This window comes from Hemiscyllium ocellatum, chromosome 42 (assembly GCF_020745735.1).
Source record: "Hemiscyllium ocellatum isolate sHemOce1 chromosome 42, sHemOce1.pat.X.cur, whole genome shotgun sequence".
Classification (NCBI taxonomy): Eukaryota; Metazoa; Chordata; class Chondrichthyes; order Orectolobiformes; family Hemiscylliidae; genus Hemiscyllium; species Hemiscyllium ocellatum.
Window position 1 is genome coordinate 33,271,073 of NC_083442.1, and position 19,212 is coordinate 33,290,284.

The window sequence follows — 19,212 nt, forward strand, 5'->3', positions numbered from 1 at the left end:
AGCCTTGGACGTCCCGTCATTCATAGGAACATTGAATCAGGAAGGGGACATTCAGTGCATAAAGCTTACCCAGCAGTTCGAGATGATGTCCAATCATCTCCCCACGCTACATTGCTGCTTTATCTCCATATCTATTAATGTTAGTCATATCCAAAAAACTACCAATCTCTGTCTTGAAAATGCTCAATGTTTGAGCTTCCACAGCTGTCTTGCCTAGAAAATTTCAAAGATTCACCACTGCCTGAATGAAGAAATCCTTTCTCATCTCGGTCTTAAATAGCCTGCCCTTTATCTTGAGATGATGTCCCTTGGTTCTAGATTCACCAGCCAGAGTGATATCCACTCTTCAAAACCAGAGAACACATGCCCAGGTTACTCCACATAACTGGTGAATTTCTGTTGCACTCCTTCTATGGAAAGTAGACCTTTCTTTGGATAAGGAGACCAAAACTGTACACAATACTCCAGGTGAGCTCAGAACAAGGCCCTGTCCAATTGCCACTATCATTGCTGTGATACTTATATTAGCTCCGCTAACATAAGGATGAGACATAGGTAACATAATACTGAATAACAACGTTCCCTCACCACTGGGCAGGTCTGAGCACATCAATGCTGCAAGAGGACAGAGCTCAGTAAGGTGGAGATGGTGAGCTTTTTACCATTAGGTGACATGCCACGTCGTGAGGATACCATCATGGGTATGCCCCTTAAGGTACCATATATTTGCAGCAAAATATCTTCACTTCTGTACCCAAATTCCCTTGAAATTAATGCCAACCTATTGTTTGCCTTCTGAATTGTTTGCAGAACCTGTACACTAGTTTTTAGTGACCCATAGACAAGGACACCCACATTTTACATCCTCTCACCATTTAAGAAATATTATACCACTTTTTCTACCACACAGCTTCATTAAATTCCATCTATCTTAATTCAAAAGTATTCACCATCCTGTGCAGGTCCTTTGAAGTCTCCTTGTGTCTGCCTCACAATTTAAATTCCCACCCAACAATTAACAAATTTGGAAATATTATGATTGGTCCCCACATCCAAATCATTGATACCCTGCCACTCTGAGAATGATCTGTTTATTCCTACTCTCTGCTGTCTGTCTGACCAATCCTAAAGTCAAATTAGTATGTTCCCCCAATCCCATGCACTTTATTTTATTCACTAACCTCCTGTGTGGGACCTTATCAAATTCCTTGAAAATCCAAATACATGACCTTGATAGGTTGCCCTTTCTCTATGGTACAAGTGAAATCCTCAAAAAACTCTAAGATGACCAAACATGGTATTTTGTATATAAACCATGCTGACTAAGCCCAATTTCAATTTCTAAATGTTCATTTATCACGTCCTTCATTTTACATTCTAACATTTTCCCTGCTATGGACGTCAAGCTAAAGGTCTGTAGTCCCCATTTGTTCTCTCTTCTTAAATAGTGGGGTTACAGTTGCTATCAGCAGGAAACTTTCCAGAATCTATAGAATTATGAAACAAAATGCATCCACCATTTTTATTACTACTTCCATCAACACTTTGGAATGAAACTCATCTGGTCCCAGAGATTCATCAACCCTCAATTCAACTCAGTTTTCATCCACTACCTCTTGACCAGTACAAACTTGTCTTTAGTCGAGAGTGTGGTGCTGGAAAAGCACAGCAGGTCAGGCAGCATCTGAGGAGCAGGAGAATCGATGTTTCAGGCAAAAGCCCTTCATCAGGAATTGGGAGCAGGAGAATTGACATTTCAAGCAAAAGCCCTTCATCAGGAATCTGGAGTCCATCTGGAGTCGATTCTCCTGCTCCTTGGATGCTGCCTGACCTACTGCGCTTTTCCAGCACCGCGCTCTTGATTCTAAGCTCCAGCCTCTGCAGCCCTCACTTCGCCTAATTTTTTAAAAAAGTTTTCAGTCACACAGATTCCTTGGTCACATGGTATTTCTGGGACATTTTCTACATCTTCTTCTGAGCAGACAAACACAAAGTAATTGTTTGTTCTCCATTATAAATTCTCCAGTCCCCACCTGCAATTAGCCCATACTTTATCCTTGCTAATGTTTTCCCATTAATATATTGATAGAAGCTTTTACAGTTTGCCTTTGTGCTTCTCACTAGCATATATTCATATTCTCCTTATCAGTTTCTTGGTCATCCTTTGCTCAGTCATAAATTGTTTTTTGGTTTACCCTATTTTGACATTCCTGTAAGCCACTTCCTTTGCTCCAGTGCATCTTGACGTGTTTTGTTAACCATAGTTGAGTTAATTTCCCTTTGGGTGTATGTGACTTAGAGGAGTGCATATCTGTTACAGACCATTTGGTGTTTCTTTAAATACTAGCCATTGTTTGTCTGCCATCAAAATCTTTCAAAGATTTTCCCAATTCAACCTAGCCACCTTGTCTCTCAGACCCTCATAGTTTTCTTTGCTCAGAATTAAGATCTTAGTTTCAGACTGAACTATGTCACATTCAAACTTCACGTAAAATTCCTGTCACATTATTGTCACTATTAACGATAGACTCCCTTCCTGCAAAGTTTTTAATATGCCCTTTTTCATTACAAAACACTAAATTCAACCTGATCTTTAATTGGTTTCTCAACATACTGTTCCAGGAACCCATCTCAGACATGCTCCAGGAATTCACTTCCCAAAGCATTAGCACTGACTTGGTGAAACCAGACGATATGCAATTTGAAGTTGTCCATTATTATTGTATAACCATGTGACCAGCCTCGCCAATCCCCTGATTTATAGCATGCCCAGTGAGAACTCAACAGTTTGATGTTCTGCAAAGAAGGGAGAGGGGTGGTGTAGTGGTAATATCAAGAGACTAGGTGACCCAGCACCCTAGGCAAATGGCCTGGACACAGGTTCAAATCTCACCATAGCAACTGGTGAAATTTGAATTCAGGAAAAATCTGGAATAAAAAGCAAGTCTAGTGGTAATCATGTGACCACTATTAATTCTTATTAAAAACTCATTTGGTTCAATCATGCCCTTTAGTGAAGGAAATCTTCCATCCAGTTTGGCCGATATATAAGTTGAGATCCACAGCAATGTGGTTGACTCTTAACAGCACTCTGGGCAATTTGGAAAGGACAAATGTCACGTGACCCCCACATTTCATGGATTACTTTAAAAAAATCTTGCCAATGTTTGCTTCCATTTACTGATTCTAAGCTCCACGGTATCTATATCTTGATCGTCTGTTGAAGAAGTGCCTTTACAATGCACCATTCCAGGTGTGGTAACTATGTCTTTTCTGCCTACCCTTCCTAAATGTAGCAGATCCTTGAATATTCAGTTGTCAGTCCTGGTCACCCTGTAGCCAGGTCTCTGTAATGCCAACTAAATCATATCCTTTTACCTCAATTTGTATACTCACTTCAACCATTTTCTTTTGAGATTTGACAGGCATTGAGATAGAAACCTTTAATTCCAGCCTTTTTTTAACACTATCCTCCTTTTTAATCCTATTTGATGCTAGTCATTCTCCTAACCTACTTACTTTTGAATTGTTTCCTCTCAATAATTGAATCATTCTGCACAGTGAGAAACATTTATCTGGATCAACTTCAGAAAATATGTTGTTGTCCTTAATCATATGCATTTCCAAAAGGATTAATCCCAACATAGAGTCATAGAGATGTACAGCACAGAAGTCGACGCTGACCAGATATTCTAAATTAATCTAGTCCTATTTGCCAGCATTTGGCCCATATCTTAAACCATATCTATTAATTGAACTGTATAGAATTATACGGCACAGATGCAGTCCATTTAGACCAATTCCTGGTATTTATGTTCAACATGAACCTCCTCTCCTATGTCATCTCATCCTGTCAGCATTTTGTTCTGTTATTTATTGTTGTATTGTCTAAATCCAGGAGAAAGTGAGGACTGCAGATGCTGGAGATCAGATTTGAAAAGTGTGGCACTGGAAAAGCACAGCAGGCCAGGCAGCATCCGAGGAGCAGGAGAATCGACATTTCGGGCTTAAGCCCTTCATTCCTGATGAGGTATTTATGCCTAAAACATCGATATCCCTGTTCCTTGGACATTTTTTGACTGTAAAAATCCAGGAGCTAATTAGCAGTAATTAATTGCACATGGGGTAAGTGTTCAAAGGGACCATTTTCATGGCTTCAGTGGAATATTGGCTTTTATATAACACAACACTGACCCAGGTGCTGCGTGGTGCTGGGTAACACTGTGGTTAGCACTGCTGCCTCACAGCACCAGGGGCCCAGTGTCGCAATGCCAGTTCCTTTTTTCTAAAAGCTGTTCCTTTTCTCAGGGATACTATGCCCTTGGTTTTTTTCAGAGGGGTTGTAAACCGCTCTCGGTGCTGATTAGACTGGTTTGGTACAGAGATTAAAGGGTATCGAGAGACCTGTTTGTTTATATATTTGGGGTGGCATGGCGACTCAGTGGTTAACACTGCTGCCTTACAGCGCCAGACACCTGAGTTCAATTCCAGCCTCGGGTGACAGTGTGAAGTTTGCATATCCTTCCCGTGTCTGCGTGTGTTTCCTCCCACAGTGACAAAGATGTGCAGGTCAGGTGGATTGGCAATGCTAAATTGCCCGTAGTGTTAGGTGCATTAGTCAGAAGGAAATGGGTCTGGGTGGGTTTCCTCTTCAGAGGGATTGGTGTGGACTTGTTGGGCTGAAGGGCCTGTAGGGAATCTAAAAAGGCCAAAGTGGTCATGTTTTAGAAGTGACCTGTATAATGAAAGGGGAGTGGTCAGCTCTCTAGCTGAGCAGTTCAGTCCAGAACTAGTTGTGAGTTCAACAGTGAGCTGTGTAGAAACTCTCTCTTTCTGCCCTTCTAACTTCAACCTGTAAGCATCTGTTCCATTTTTAACTGTGGTTTAGGGGGGATTTGTTTATTGGAACTGTTGTGTATATTTGGAACAGCATAATTAAGTCTAGTTTGGATAGATAGAATTCTGTAGGGGTTCTTTATTCTGGTCTTTGTTTTCATTGTGAAATTTTGTGAATACATTTCTGTCTGTTTTAAAACCTAGTAGTCAACCTAGCTAGCTTTCTCCAGCTAACCAAAACAAATTGCAAAGTTATGGTTTGGGTTGCCTGCTCAGGAATGTTTTGAGTGGGCTGGCCTGGTCCATAACAGATTTGGGGCTTTTTGCAGGATCTTAAACAGCGAGTGGTTGGTGCTAGTGTCTTTATTTCAGGTGTAGGTTTGGTCGGGTAGACAAAGCTTGGGAAAGGAGTGGCTCTTTCAGTCGCCAAAAGTTTTCTGAATGTTGATGTGCAGACTTTGGAAGTTTTGCAAAGGGTGAATAAGACCAAGCTGTAGGAATTAGCATACGGGCTGGAATTGGAACTGTCTGCTTCTGTGAGGAAAGAAGAGGTAATTACAGCAGTAGTTCAGCATTTAAACTTGCTGAAGAAACCAATAAAATCTATAGAGGTGGTAAGAATTTGATTGCAAATGAAGCAGCTTGAGTTAGAGGCGAGAGATAAGGAAAGAGCAGCAGAAATGAAATAGTTTGAGTTACAATTAAAAGCAGAAGAGAGGGAAAAAAGAGAAGAGCAGAAGAGAAAGAGAGAGCTTTTGAACTTCAAAAACTGACACTTAAAAAGGAAGGTCAGCCTAAAAGGCTGGAGATAAAGGCTGAGGGTAGGCTTAGTGAGAAAGAGTGTGAGGAGGAGCAAGCCCCTGGTAGTCAGAAGCCGAGTGAGAAACAGTTTAAGTACGTTCAAGCATTGCCTCAATTTGATGAGAAAGAGGTGAAAGCCTTGATCATCTCATTTGAAAAGGTGGCTAAACAAATGCAGTGGCCAGTGGCAATGTGGTTTTTGTTGATCCAAACAAAACTTATAGGTAGGACAAGTGAGGTATTCACATCACTATCAGAGGAGGCATCTGGGGAGTATGAGGAGTGAAAAAAGCCATTTTAAAAGCTTGTACCAGAAGCCTATGGACAATGTTTCAGGAATCTAATGAGAGACCCTTAGATCACACAGTAATTTTTATAGATGGATAAGAGCTTTAAAAGTCAAGCAAACCTATGATGCCCTTAGGTAATTTGTTTGGAGGAATTCAAAGATTCCCTGCCTGAAATAGTGCACACTCATGGGGAAGAGCAGAGAGTTAAAACAGCACGGTTAGCAGCTGGAGGGGCTGATGGTTATGAGCTGGTCCATAAAACACGGTTTGGCTTCCAGAATCAATTTCAGTCCATGAGGGATAGAAACTGGGTCAAAGAGTGATCCTCACCTGGAAAGGTGGATGTCCTCATGTTCTCCTGGATCTCATTGAAAATCCTAAGGAGAACTTACCACAGGGTAAAAAAAAACCCTTGAGGGGTACAAAGAAGTTAAAAAGCTCTGGTGTTTTAATTGTAATAAAGTGAGTCACATGAAACCAGTGGTGCTGGGCTAAGAGAAAACCAGATGTAGGAAAACTGGACAAACCTGGGAGTTTTGTTGGACTAGTAACAAAAAGCACAAGTGAAGTTAGACAACTGCCTCGGAGTGTAAAAAATGAGGTCTGCAGATGCTGGAGATCACAGCTGCAAATGTGTTGCTGGTCAAAGCACAGCAGGCCAGGCAGCATCTATTCCTGAGATGCTGCCTGGCCTGCTGTGCTTTGACCAGCAACACATTTGCAGCTGCCTCGGAGTGTATAAGAGGATTAGAGGTTGGTTAAGGAGAAAGTGCCCGATCTGCTTAAAAATATATATACGCAAGAGTAAAGTTTATTCACATAGGTCAGGAGTAGCAGGTAAAGAGCTTACAATATTAAGGGACACAGGATCCTCTCAGTCGGTAATGCTGAAGGATGAGGAGGTATGTACTCCTGAGGGACTATTGCCAGAAAAGGTATTCATAACGGGAATTCATGGTGAGACAAAAAACGCTCAATCATGTAAAGTGAGGCTAGAGGAGAGTCCAGAGAAGAGTGGAGAATTTGTGGTAGGAGTACTTTGGACAAACTCTCAGCCCCAGGAATACAATTTGTCCTTGCAAATGATATAGCTGATTCACTGGCTGACGTGCTGCTTACTTTAGTTGAAAAGCCAGTGGAGACACAAGCCACTGAAGACATGAAGGATGTTTATCCAGGAACTTTTACTGATTATGTGATCACAAGAAAAGGCACAGAAAAGGAAGCTGACATAGCATTATCTGAGACTTTTTCTGATCAGATAAGTGACACAGAGCAGGAGTAAATAGGTAAACATGCCAATATCTTAAGCCCTATTAAGCTGATTGAATTACAGCAGAAAGATGAGAATTTAAAACAGTTATATCAAAACACATTTACAGAGAAGGAGAATGAATGCATCCCTGTGTGCTATTACTTAAGAAATGATGTCTTAATGTGGAAACGGAGACTATCACACATTCAAACAGATGAGAAATGGGCAGAGATTCATCAAATTGTTTTGTCATTAAGGTATAGAAAGGAGGTGCTGCAATTGGCGTATGAGCTACCACTTGGAGGTCTTTTGGTGGGGGGGGGAGGAAAACACAGGCTAAAATACAAAGATATTTTTACTGGCCTGGACTACATAAGGATGGAGTTGAATTTTGCCAGATGTATCATATGTGTCAGCTAATTGGAAAATCATAGGCAGTAATAAACTTGCACCTTTAATACCTATTCCAGCATTTGAGGAATCTTTCACAAGAATCTTGATTGATCGCATAGGTCCCCTTCCTCAAACAAAAAGTGGCAATAAGTATTTATTAACAATAATGGATATGTGGAATAGATTTCCAGAGGCAATTCCATGATGCAACATCACAGCTAAAAGGGTTGTAGAAGAATTACTTAAATTTTTTACTAGATACGGACTATCAATAGAGATCCAGCCAAATCAAGGATCAAACTTCACACCCAAATTATTCAAGAAGATTATGGATAACTTGGGAATAATGCAATTCAAATCTACTGTATACCATCCAGAATTGCAGGGAGTGCTAAAGAGATGGCATCAAACACTAAAGACCATATTAAGGGCTTATGATCAGCACTATCTGGATGACTGGGATAAGGGAGTCCCGTTCGTACTTTGTGCAATCAGAGATGTACCAAATGAATCGACCAAATTCAGTCTGTTTGAATTATTTATTGGGCATGAAGTAAGAGGACCGTTAAAATTGATTAAGGAGAGGTTAATAAGTCAGAATTCAGAGACCACCCATTTGGACTATGTGTCAAATATTAGAGAATGATTAAATAGAGCTGGAGAGTAGGCTAGACAGCATTTAAAAGTATCACAGCATACAATGAAGCAGGAAGCAGACAAGAAATCACAAATTCACAATTTTGCAATTGGGGATGAGGTAACAGTAACAGGCGCACCTTTAAAAGCAAGGTTTAATTGACCTTATCAAATCGAAAGGAAATTGAGTGAGATGGACTACTTGGTAAGGACTCCAGACAGGAAGAAATCTCACAGTGTGTCATGTGAATAGCTCAAAAGGTATTTTGATTGGGAAGGAAAGCAAGAGGAGAAGGTGTTAGTGATGACAGCCCAGAAGGGAGAACCACGTTCAGAGGATTCTGAATTGGACATTGCTCAAATCAAATTGGACAATGTGGAAGTTGTCAAAAATTAGGATAAATTATTGAGTTACCTTCCACAAGAAAATCAAAATGACATGAAAGAGTTATTACTATCAAATGGGGAGATATGCGGAAATAAACTGGGAAGTACGAACCTAATTGTACATGACGTAGGTATAGGAGATGCTGTCTCAATTAAGCAACCTCCTTATAGGTATAACCCTGTAAAGTTGGCACAGGTTCAGAAGGAGATAGAGTGCATGCTCCAAGATGGCATAATTGAAGTGAGTTGAATTGATTGGCCATGCTAAATTATCTATAGTGTGCAAGGATGTGTAGGCTAGGTGGGTTAGTCATGGGAAATGCAGGATCACTGGGATAGGGTATGGGGCTGTGTCTAGATGGGATGCTCTTCAAAGGGTTGGTGTGGAATCAATGGACGAAATGGCTTGTATCCATACTGCAGGATTTCTATGAAGTGGTCTTCTACATTAAAGCATTACAGATTAGAATGAAGCAAAAAGCTCCGATCTTTCTCAGCCTAATGTATCATTTTTTCAACTATCTAGGAACTGAAAGACAGCAACTCATTTTATTTTCCTTTCTGCCTTGAGGCCTTACACAGCTTCCCTTTATCGATGGAATAATCATCATGGCTTATCTCTGTCAATATTTAAAGTGACTGATAACAGGGATACACTATCTCCAGAATAAGATAAATTAATAAATAAATGTTGCTGTAGTTACATACTGGTTGCACAGAATCTGAAGTGACACAAAGTGTGTGAAAAATCATTTTTCATTCTTTCATCTGTAGTAATTTGTACAATATCATCTTGAAATTCTACCATCACAATCACCAAATTTACAGAATGGATATTGAAAGAGTTGATGTTTGTTTGGCTCTGTTTGTGACATTCTTACCCTTTTGGTTGATGAAACAGAGTTTGAGCCCCACTTCTCAAACACAATAAAATGCAACACTGAGGGAGGATTGCTCTGTCAGAGGTGTCATGCTTCAGTTGTGCTGATGAACTTGGGGCACCAATTGCTTGGTTCTGGGTTTGACTAGAGCTTAAAGGACATCAAAAAACAACTCAACAGGGCTCTTCAGATAGCGTTGTCCAAACTTGTAACAACTTCCATCTGGAAGGTAAAAACAATGACTGCAGATGCTGGAAACCAGATTCTGGATCAGTGGTGCTTGAAGAGCACAGCAGTTCAGGCAGCATCCAACGAGCAGCGAAATCGACGTTTCGGGCAAAAGCCCTTCATCAGGAATAAAGGCAGTGAGCCTGAAGCGTGGAGAGATAAGCTAGAGGAGGGTGGGGATGGGGAGAAAGTAGCATAGAGTACAATGGGTGAGTGGAGGAGGGGATGAACGTGATAGGTCAGGGAGGAGAGGGTGGAGTAGATAGGTGGGAAAGGAGCTAGGCAGGTCAGACATGTCCGGACAAGTCATGGGGACAATACTGAGCTGGAAGTTTGGAACTAGGGTGAGGTGGGAGAAGGGGAAATGAGGAAACTGTTGAAGTCCACATTGATGCCCTGGGGTTGAAGTGTTCCGAGGCGGAAGATGAGACTTTCTTCCTCCAGGCGTCTGGTGGTGAGGGAGCGGCGGTGAAGGAGGCCCAGGACCTCCATGTCCTTGGCAGTGTGGGAGGGGGAGTTGAAATGTTGGGCCACGGGGCGGTGTGGTTGATTGGTGCGGATGTCCCAGAGATGTTCCCTAAAGCGCTCTGCTAGGAGGCACCCAGTTTCCCCAATGTAGAGGAGACTGCATCGGGAGCAACGAATACAATAAATATTAGTGGATGTGCAGGTAAAACTTTGATGGATGTGGAAGGCTCTTTTAGGGCCTTGGATAGAAGTGAGGGAGGAGGTATGGGCACAGGTTTTACAGTTCCTGCGGTGGCAGGGAAAAGTGCCAGGATGGGAGGGTGGGTCGTAGGGGGGGCGTGGACCTGGCCAGGTAGTCACGGAGGGAATGGTCTTTGCGGAAGGCGGAAAGGGGTGGGGAGGGAAATATATCCCTGGTGGTGGGGTCTTTTTGGAGGTGGCAGAAATGTCGGCAGATGATTGGAGGTGGCAGAAATGTCCTTCCATCTGGAAGGACAAGGGGAGCAGATACAGGGGAACACCACCCCCTACATGTACCCCTCTGAGCCACTCACCATCCTGACTTAGAAATATATCACTGTTCCTTCAGTGGCTGGCTCAAAATCCTGGAATTCCCTTCCTAAGGGCATTGTGGGTCAATGCTCAGCAGTTCAAGAGGGCACCTCATCCCCATCTTCTCAAGAGGCAACTAGGAACAGACAATAAATGCTGGCCAGCCAGTGACACCATCAGCTTCTGACTGACTTTTAAACTTCATTGCTCAGACCTTTGAGTACAGGAGTAGGAACATCAGGTTGAGGTTGTACAGGACGTTGGCGAGGCCTCTTCTGGAATACTGTATCCAGTTCTGGTCGCCCTATTACAGGAAGGATGTTATTAAGCTGGAAGAGGGTTCAGAAAATATTTACCAGGATGTTGCCAGGGATGAAAGGTTTGAGTTGTAAGGAGAGGCTGAATAGACTGGGACTTTTTTCATTGGAGCATAGGAGGTTGAGGGTGACCTTATATAAAATCATGAGGGGCATAGTTAAGGTGAACTTCCAAGCCAGAGGGAGTAAATTATGGAATGTGTACAATTAGTTGGTTTAATCAGCAATTGTAAAAAGCCATTCATTGCAGGTCTCTGCTTCCTCAGGGTCCTGCAAGTGGCTTGCGGAGGTGCCATGATGGTTGTGAAGACAGATATTGGATGCCAATGCACCATGGACAAGGGGCACATACATCTGATGCCTGTGGATCATGTCCTGAGATGCTGCTTGTTGCTGAGCAGCATGGAGGCTGGTCACAGCCAATGGTGACCTGAGCACACTAGGCACTCACTCTGACTTCCATGTTGAGATATCTCAATACCTAGCCTGTTTGATAAGATAGAAAGCTGAATATAAATGAGATGAGTTGTGGCATTAATAAAGTTTTAACAAGCAGTAATCCCCCTTAATTGATGATTCTACTCTCTGCCTTGTGAGAAACTCCCCAAGCCACTCATCAGAAACATGAATTACATGGAACAAGATGTCTATGGTATTGGGAGAGACCTCGTTGGACTTCTCATCCAGTTTTACCACAAATCCTCCATCATCCCCCACATCGCTTAGATCCCTATAAGATTGGTCCCTTATACCTGTCTTATGTATAAGCCATAGGCTAGTGTATGTTGCATGGTCTGATTCATTCTTTGGTCTTCTGATCCAGCACCGAAAACGTTGGTCAAAAGAAGGGACCTAACGGGCAACATTTTCACACAGAGGGTGGTGTGTGTTTGGAATGAGCTGCCAAAGGAAGTGGTGGACGCTGGTATAAATACAACATTCAAAAGGCATCTGAATGAGTGCATGAATAGGAAGGGTTTAGACAGATATGGGCCAAGTGCTACTGAATGGGAATAGATTAATTTAGGATATCTGGTCGGCATGGATGAGTTGGACCGAAGGGTTTGTTTCCATGCTGTACAGGTCTATGTCAAAAGGGGTAATTTTCTGATCAGCATCACCAGGGGGATTACTCCAGCATCTAGTGTTTCTGCCCAGTCACTATCTATAGCCAACAGCCACTTCTCTGCATGTAACCATCGTCCCAGCAATCACCATTGATTCAGTGATGACCATTGACTCAGTAATTATTGACTCAGTGATGACCATTGTCCCATGATGACCATTGACTCAGTGATGACCATTGTCCCAATGATGACCATTGACTCAGCGATGATCATTGTTCCAGTGATGACCATTGACTCAGTTGATGACCATTGTCTCAGCGATGACCATTGTCCCAGTGATGACCATTGATTTAGTGATGATGATGATCCCATGATGACCATTGACTCAGTGATAACCATTGATGACCAGCTATGATAGCCCTCACCTCTGGGTTGTGTCTGGCCTTGTTTTTTTGTGGTCACCATTGCAACATCCACAGAGGCACTGGAGAGACTGGAACCACCAGAGATTGTCCCTGTTTAGTGTATAGTAATGAAGCAGGTCTGTCAACAACAGGGCCACAACACAGAGACTGTACACAAAGATCACAGCCATTGATCCGTAATTACTGGGGGTGAGGGGAGAAAAGACAAGACACATATCAGCGATTAGTGATTAACAGACAGAGCACCTATAATAGTGAGTTAGGGAATGTCACCAACACATTTTCAAACACACAGTCAATCAACAAACAGCGCTTTAGGGAACATCTCCGAGACACCCGCACCAATCAACCACACCGCCCCGTGGCCCAACATTTCAACTCCCCCTCCCACTCTGCCGAGGACATGGAGGTCCTGGGCCTCCTTCACCGCCGCTCCCTCACCACCAGACGCCTGGAGGAAGAACGTCTCATCTTCCGCCTTGGAACACTTCAACCCCAGGGCATCAATGTGGACTTCAACAGTTTCCTCATTTCCCCTTCCCCCACCTCACCCTACTTCCAAAATTCCAGCTCAGCACTGTCCCCATGACTTGTCCGACCTGCCTAGCTCCTTTTCCACCTATCCACTCCACCCTCTCCTCCCTGACCTATCACCTTCATCCCCTCCCCCACTCACCCATTGTACTCTATGCTACTTTCTCCCCATCCCCACCCTCCTCCAGCTCATCTCTCCACGCTTCAGGCTCACTGCCTTTATTCCTGATGAAGGGCTTTTGCCCGAAATGTTGATTTTGCTGCACTTTGGATGCTGCCTGAACTGCTGTGCTCTTCCAGCACTACTAATCCAGAATGAAGCAATCTTTCCTATTAGATCATCTATTTAGTGCAATGTTGGAGATCTTATGTTGCAATGGTAGCCTTCCTATCGCTGAGCCAGAAACTTCAGGTTCAAGTCCCATTCCAAGACTTGATGGCCAAGGATGTTGTGTTTATGACACACACAAGTAGGTTGAGGATCAACTTGCAAGTCCTTACAATTCACACCGCTGTTTTGGGGGGGTAAAAGTGGGAGAGATTCTTGGTCAGCTGTGTGACGGAAAAATCATTGCAGCCTCCACCAGCACCATCCAGAGTGCAACATGTGAAGGTGTATGTTGTTACAAAGGCTCAGGTCTCTTGGGGCATCCAGTTGGCTGGTACCAGTCAGCTCAGTGTCAACAGCACAGGGCTCATTCCCAGTTCCAGCCTGGGCTGGATATTGGATCTGCCCATGATGGAGATCATGGCACTCGGCATTGGACCTGCCTTTGTGCAGAGAACTGAAGACAATCCTGCAATTGCTACTCTTACCCCTGGAAGGTAGAGGGGTTTGCTCTGGTCTGTGCTTTATCCAGTGACCTCAGCTATGGCAATAAAGGCAAGATATTTGAAAGTCTATGCTCCAGGATTACAGATAGTTCCTTCCCTCCTCACACTTCCATGCCCAACACACATCTCAAGGTTTACAGGGCACCATCCAGAAATGGGAACATTGACTGAATTCCACCATTTGCTGTCTCCGGCTGCCATTCTGAGGGTCACTAAACCCGAAGCATTAACTCTAATTTCTGTCCACAGATGTTGTCAGACCCACTGAACTTTCCCAGCAATCTCTGTTTTTCTGTCAGCAATTGGCTGTCCCCATCAACACAATGATCATCCTCTAGCCCACTATTGTTACACCTCACTTGCCAATCATTAAATTTAAGAAAACCCATTTTCCTTTCAACTGGCTCTGTGGGAGGTCCATTGTCCCCCCAATGAGGACACCCCATGTCAAAGTGATCACTAGTTCAACAGCTGTCCTGCTAACCTGCCCTATTCCCCCCTCACCTGCAGTTACACTGGTCCCATTTTCATACGTACACAGAGCTCCTGGTCTGAGCTGACTTGTTCATTTTCATTGTGCTCTGAAATTCAGTCTCATTGCAGCAATATTTCAAGGTTTGGTTGCTTTGACGACAACAGTGGGTTTGTCCCTGATCTTCATTAAGCCGCGGACAGTAGAATCCAGAATGGTACTTTTTTGCAGTGTCCAGGTACGGCTCACAGATCCTGTACTTAGAAGCAGAAACTGAAGAGCAAGAGGTTATTGTCAAGTCATCATGTTATGGCATCAACAGAGGCACAGTGTAACTGGGATGCAGAACAATAACACAACATACTGAGGACTGTGAATATTTTCAGAAAACAGGGCCACCAGATGGCAGATATAGTTTGATAATCCATAAATAGTCAGGAATAAAACTTAATTTTGTTCTTTTCCTGCTTCTTCGAAAACCTCCCTTCCTTAACACGTTGCCCCAGTTTGTGCACTGTCCTACTCTAGTATTTTACCCAAGCAACTCTTTTCAATGCAATAGAATAGACAGCAAGTAGCAACAAATTTCTGACTTGTCAAGGAATTCAGCAATGGCCCTATTTTGTCCTGACTCGTTACCAAACTAACAGTATCAACAAATGGACAGAGGGGAGCAGGACAGCAAGTGCCACACATGGCTCTATGGGTCATGCTCTTACTTTGAGTCAGGAGGTTAGAGTCTGGATTAACACTCCCAGTGCACAATGAGAGAGTCATCTGTAAGGTGGAGACATTAACTGAAACCCTGATTACATTCTCAGTTAAACAGTAAAAGATCTCATGAGGCCATCTAAACAAAAGTAAAGAAGTTCTGACCAGGATCCTGATGCTTAACTGTGTATTAACTATGTTTAATTAAATGCAATTGGTGGTCATTGACTGATGATTTACCTAGATCCCTGTTGACACGGACTGAAACTGTATTTGTTCTGTTAGAAGCTGCCTGCTTACAACATGGAACTCTGTAAATACAGATAAAACTGTGTAAAGATTGGTGCAGATCTATCTGCCTTTCTGGATTAAAACACAGGCCTGTACCTCCCCTTAATGAACTTTACTAAAACAGATTATCTGGTTGAGAGTTTGTTCTGTGGAAATTAGCTGCTGCACTGTCGCAGCTCCATTGTCACAGTTCTTATTGTCTGGACAGCACATTGGAACCTGAGGTTGCTGAAGGTTCTATACACATGCAATTTCTTTCTTTACATTAGGGAGGAACAAATTACTGCCAATGCTGGAATCTGTGCTGAAAACAAAACGTTCTGGAAATCGACAGTGGGTCAGGCAACATCCACCAGCTCTGATGAAGAGTCACCTAGACTCAAAACGTTAGCTTGCTCTCAGTCTTTCTTTCACAGGGCTGGAGAATCAAGGATTAGAGGTCATCAGTTTAAGGATAGAGGGGAAAGAATAAAAGGGAACCTGAGGGGCAACTTTTTTTTACACTGAGTGTGGTACACATATGGAATGAGCTGCCAGGAGAAGTGGTTGAGGTGGGTGCATTAACAACATTTAAAAGGAATTTGGACAAATAGGAAAGGTTTAGAAGGATATGGGCCAAGTGCAGGGAAATGGGATTACTGTGGATGGACATTTTGGTTAGCAAGGACCATTTGGGCCAAAGGGCCTGTTTCTGCTGTAGGACTCTATGACTGTATGACCCTCTCTCAATGGATGCTGCCTGACCCACTGTGATCTCCAGCATATTTTGTTTTCAGTTCTTTTTTCACATACCTGTTCTCAGTAATTCACACAGCAGCACTGAAGTCAGGAGTTGACAGAAACGTGACATGGCGACATCCAAAGCCTGGATCTCTAATTGTCATCCTAAAGGATCTTGCTGGTGCCTTAAAACAAAGTACACCATTTAATTGAAAAAGTCCGAAAGAACTGCAGATGCTGGAAACCTGAAACAAAAACAGAAATTGTTGGAAAAGCTCAGCAGGTCTGACAACATATGTGGAGAGAAATCAAAAGTTAATGTTTCAGGTCCAGTGATCCTTCTTCAGAACTAGTTCTATTCTTCAGTTCTACCGTTATAAAACGTTAACTCTGATTTCTCTCCATAAATGCTGCCAGACTTGCTGAGATTTTCCAGCAACTTCTGTTTTTGTTACACCAACAATTCCTGTCCAAAGTCTCACCTCTTCAGTTTTTGCTTGTTGCTGCTATCCCTTATTTGGCCAGATGCTCCCACTGACCAAAGTCATACAGACAAAGAGAAGGAGAGGAGCAAAGAGATACAAAGAGAGAGAGAGGGATGAAAATAGAATTCTGAGAAAGGTGGGGATGGGGTGTAAAAAAATGGGGGAAGATCAGGAAGGAGGAGGAACATCTGAAGGAGATTGAGGAAGAGAGAAAAAAACATTGAAAAGAGAGTTTTTTCCCTTCCAACCTAGTAAAATAGACTTTCAATAATCACAGTTTCAGTTTACATGAAAAAAATGGATGTTGGGAGAGAAGGAGAAGGCTCATGTCCAGAGAATGTACTCAAGTAAATAGTATAACTTGGGGAAAATGGGAGTGAAAGGGAATCATGTGTTTTACTTATGATGCAGGGTCTATAGAGCTTTCTATTACATTCCAGACCAATGATAATTTTAGTTTACAGCAGAATTTTCCAAAAATGGGGGTTGGGAACCCAAGTGAGGTTTCAAATTGAAATGTTGGTGTCCTGAACTCTGAGGCAGCAATGGGTGCTATGGGGGGCTCTGACCGAGTTATAACTTGTGTGTTTAACTAGTCTGGCCCCCTTTTTAAATCAGCCTTTACCCTCATTGCCTCCTGACCCCACTGCCTCAGTTCTTACTGAGGTGATCACAACAGTTCTCAAGCCTTGATGTCTGGCCACAGTCACAACAGGTTTGAAAAGCAGTGGTATATCACTTGTTGGTCTCTCACGTTATTCCTTACAGTCTGTAAGTGTTGAGGTGAGGGATCAATACATCATTAGACCAGGGCATGTAGATATAATTCACTTTAAAGTCTTTTGATCTATCTTTATTTTTAATATTTATGTTAATATAAATTATTGTTTCAACTGTAAATTCTGACTTTTCTAATAGAAACTACTTGTTTAAATATTGTAGTTATAGACGCCACTCCTCCCCCCCATTCCCGACACACACACACACACACACACACACACAAACCACCTGGAACTGTAACATCTCCCCTGGGGTCGACTTTTATACGGTAGGACGTGTTTACATCAGCAATTTCCATTGTTAATGCGAACAGGAACCTGAGAATTACTTGAGAAGGAATGTATCTTTTGTAAGTAAACCAAGCAGGTCACAATTACCATGCCATCTGAACCTATCACTATTTAAGTTTGAAAGTCCTGACACAAAGCCAAACCCTAAAACCATTTTAAAAATAGACCTCGATTAACCTGATTCAGATTGGGTGAAATTCCCACTGTAACAGAGTTCATTTCAGAATCAGCTGCTGAAGAGATCTCTGGTGCCAAACAGCAGCAATAAGGAAAGTTAATTATGTTTTTTCAGAAATATAAATAGAATAACCCAGAGGGGAAAGAAAAGCATTTGTGCATTTGGATTGTATATGAGTTGGGATTTCCAAATGAAAAGATTTAGTTCACTGAAGAATATGAGGGGAAGTTAAAGGAATTAAAATTTAAAATTTAGGACAAAGCCAATTTCAACTGACCATTCATTACAAAGGAATGCGAGCGTGGTGGATGTTATTCGACTTGAGAAACATCACAGCCCCCACCACTTTCCACATCCAAGATTATCTCCCAGCAGAATCCCGGGATCAGGAATGGACATTTTAGACCATAGATATTTTCTGGGCAGCCTTTGGTTCGAACCCTGACAAAGCCTCCCCAGGATTTTGTTTTAAATAGACCTTAGGGTCACGGTGATCCCCGTCACTCCAGTTAAAGGTTTAATATTTTACAGTGAAACTGAAAACTTAAATCAAGACACGGGTTCTTGCCGTGTCATCGAACAGATATGGACAAAATTCACCTAATTCATGTCTAGGGTGATGAAGAAAGACACCCAAGAGGGAGCAGAGGGGGTGAAATGACATGTGCTGGCGATTTCAGCAGAGGTGGAACTTACCTGCAGCTCTGCTCAGCACCATCCACCTGAGAAAACGCATTTTGGTTTTTATTCGATGGCTTTGTTTGTCTCAGCACTGCTCCACGTAACTGAACATCACCTTTCCATTTTCTCACACTCGGCCTTAACTCTGGAAATGTGCAATTTCTGAATTCTGCAGATGCGCACTGTTTCTGCCCCCTTGGAGCTTGTTTCGATTTGCTGTTCTGGGTCCAGATCACTGATCCAACTGCGCGCACCGTGCAAAGAGGCTGGGCAATTTTGTTTTTAATTTATCGTGATGTTCAGTTGAAAGAGCCCTCCGGGAGGGTGCGTTCCTATCACCTTTCTGTTTAATTACTCCCTTGTCAGCTATTACACAGCGACGCCTCTCAGCCAGCAATGTCCCAATCCTTTCCATGAACAAATCTACTTTTTGCTGCAAATCTGGCAGCATCTGTGGAGAGAGATATAAAGTTAACGTTTCAGATCCAGTGATGCTTCTTCAGAACTGCTGTAGCCAAGTTAAGATTGGTATAAAACTGGGAGTGGGAAGTTGGGCTGAGAGAAGGGGGTAAGTGATAGGTGCAGATACAGCCCATAGAGAGAGAGTGGAGACAGCTGTTGGACAAATGGTGAGCCTGGGAGGTGGAAAAGCTGCTAATGGGGACTATCAGTGAGGGAAAATGAATTAGCTGCATTGAAG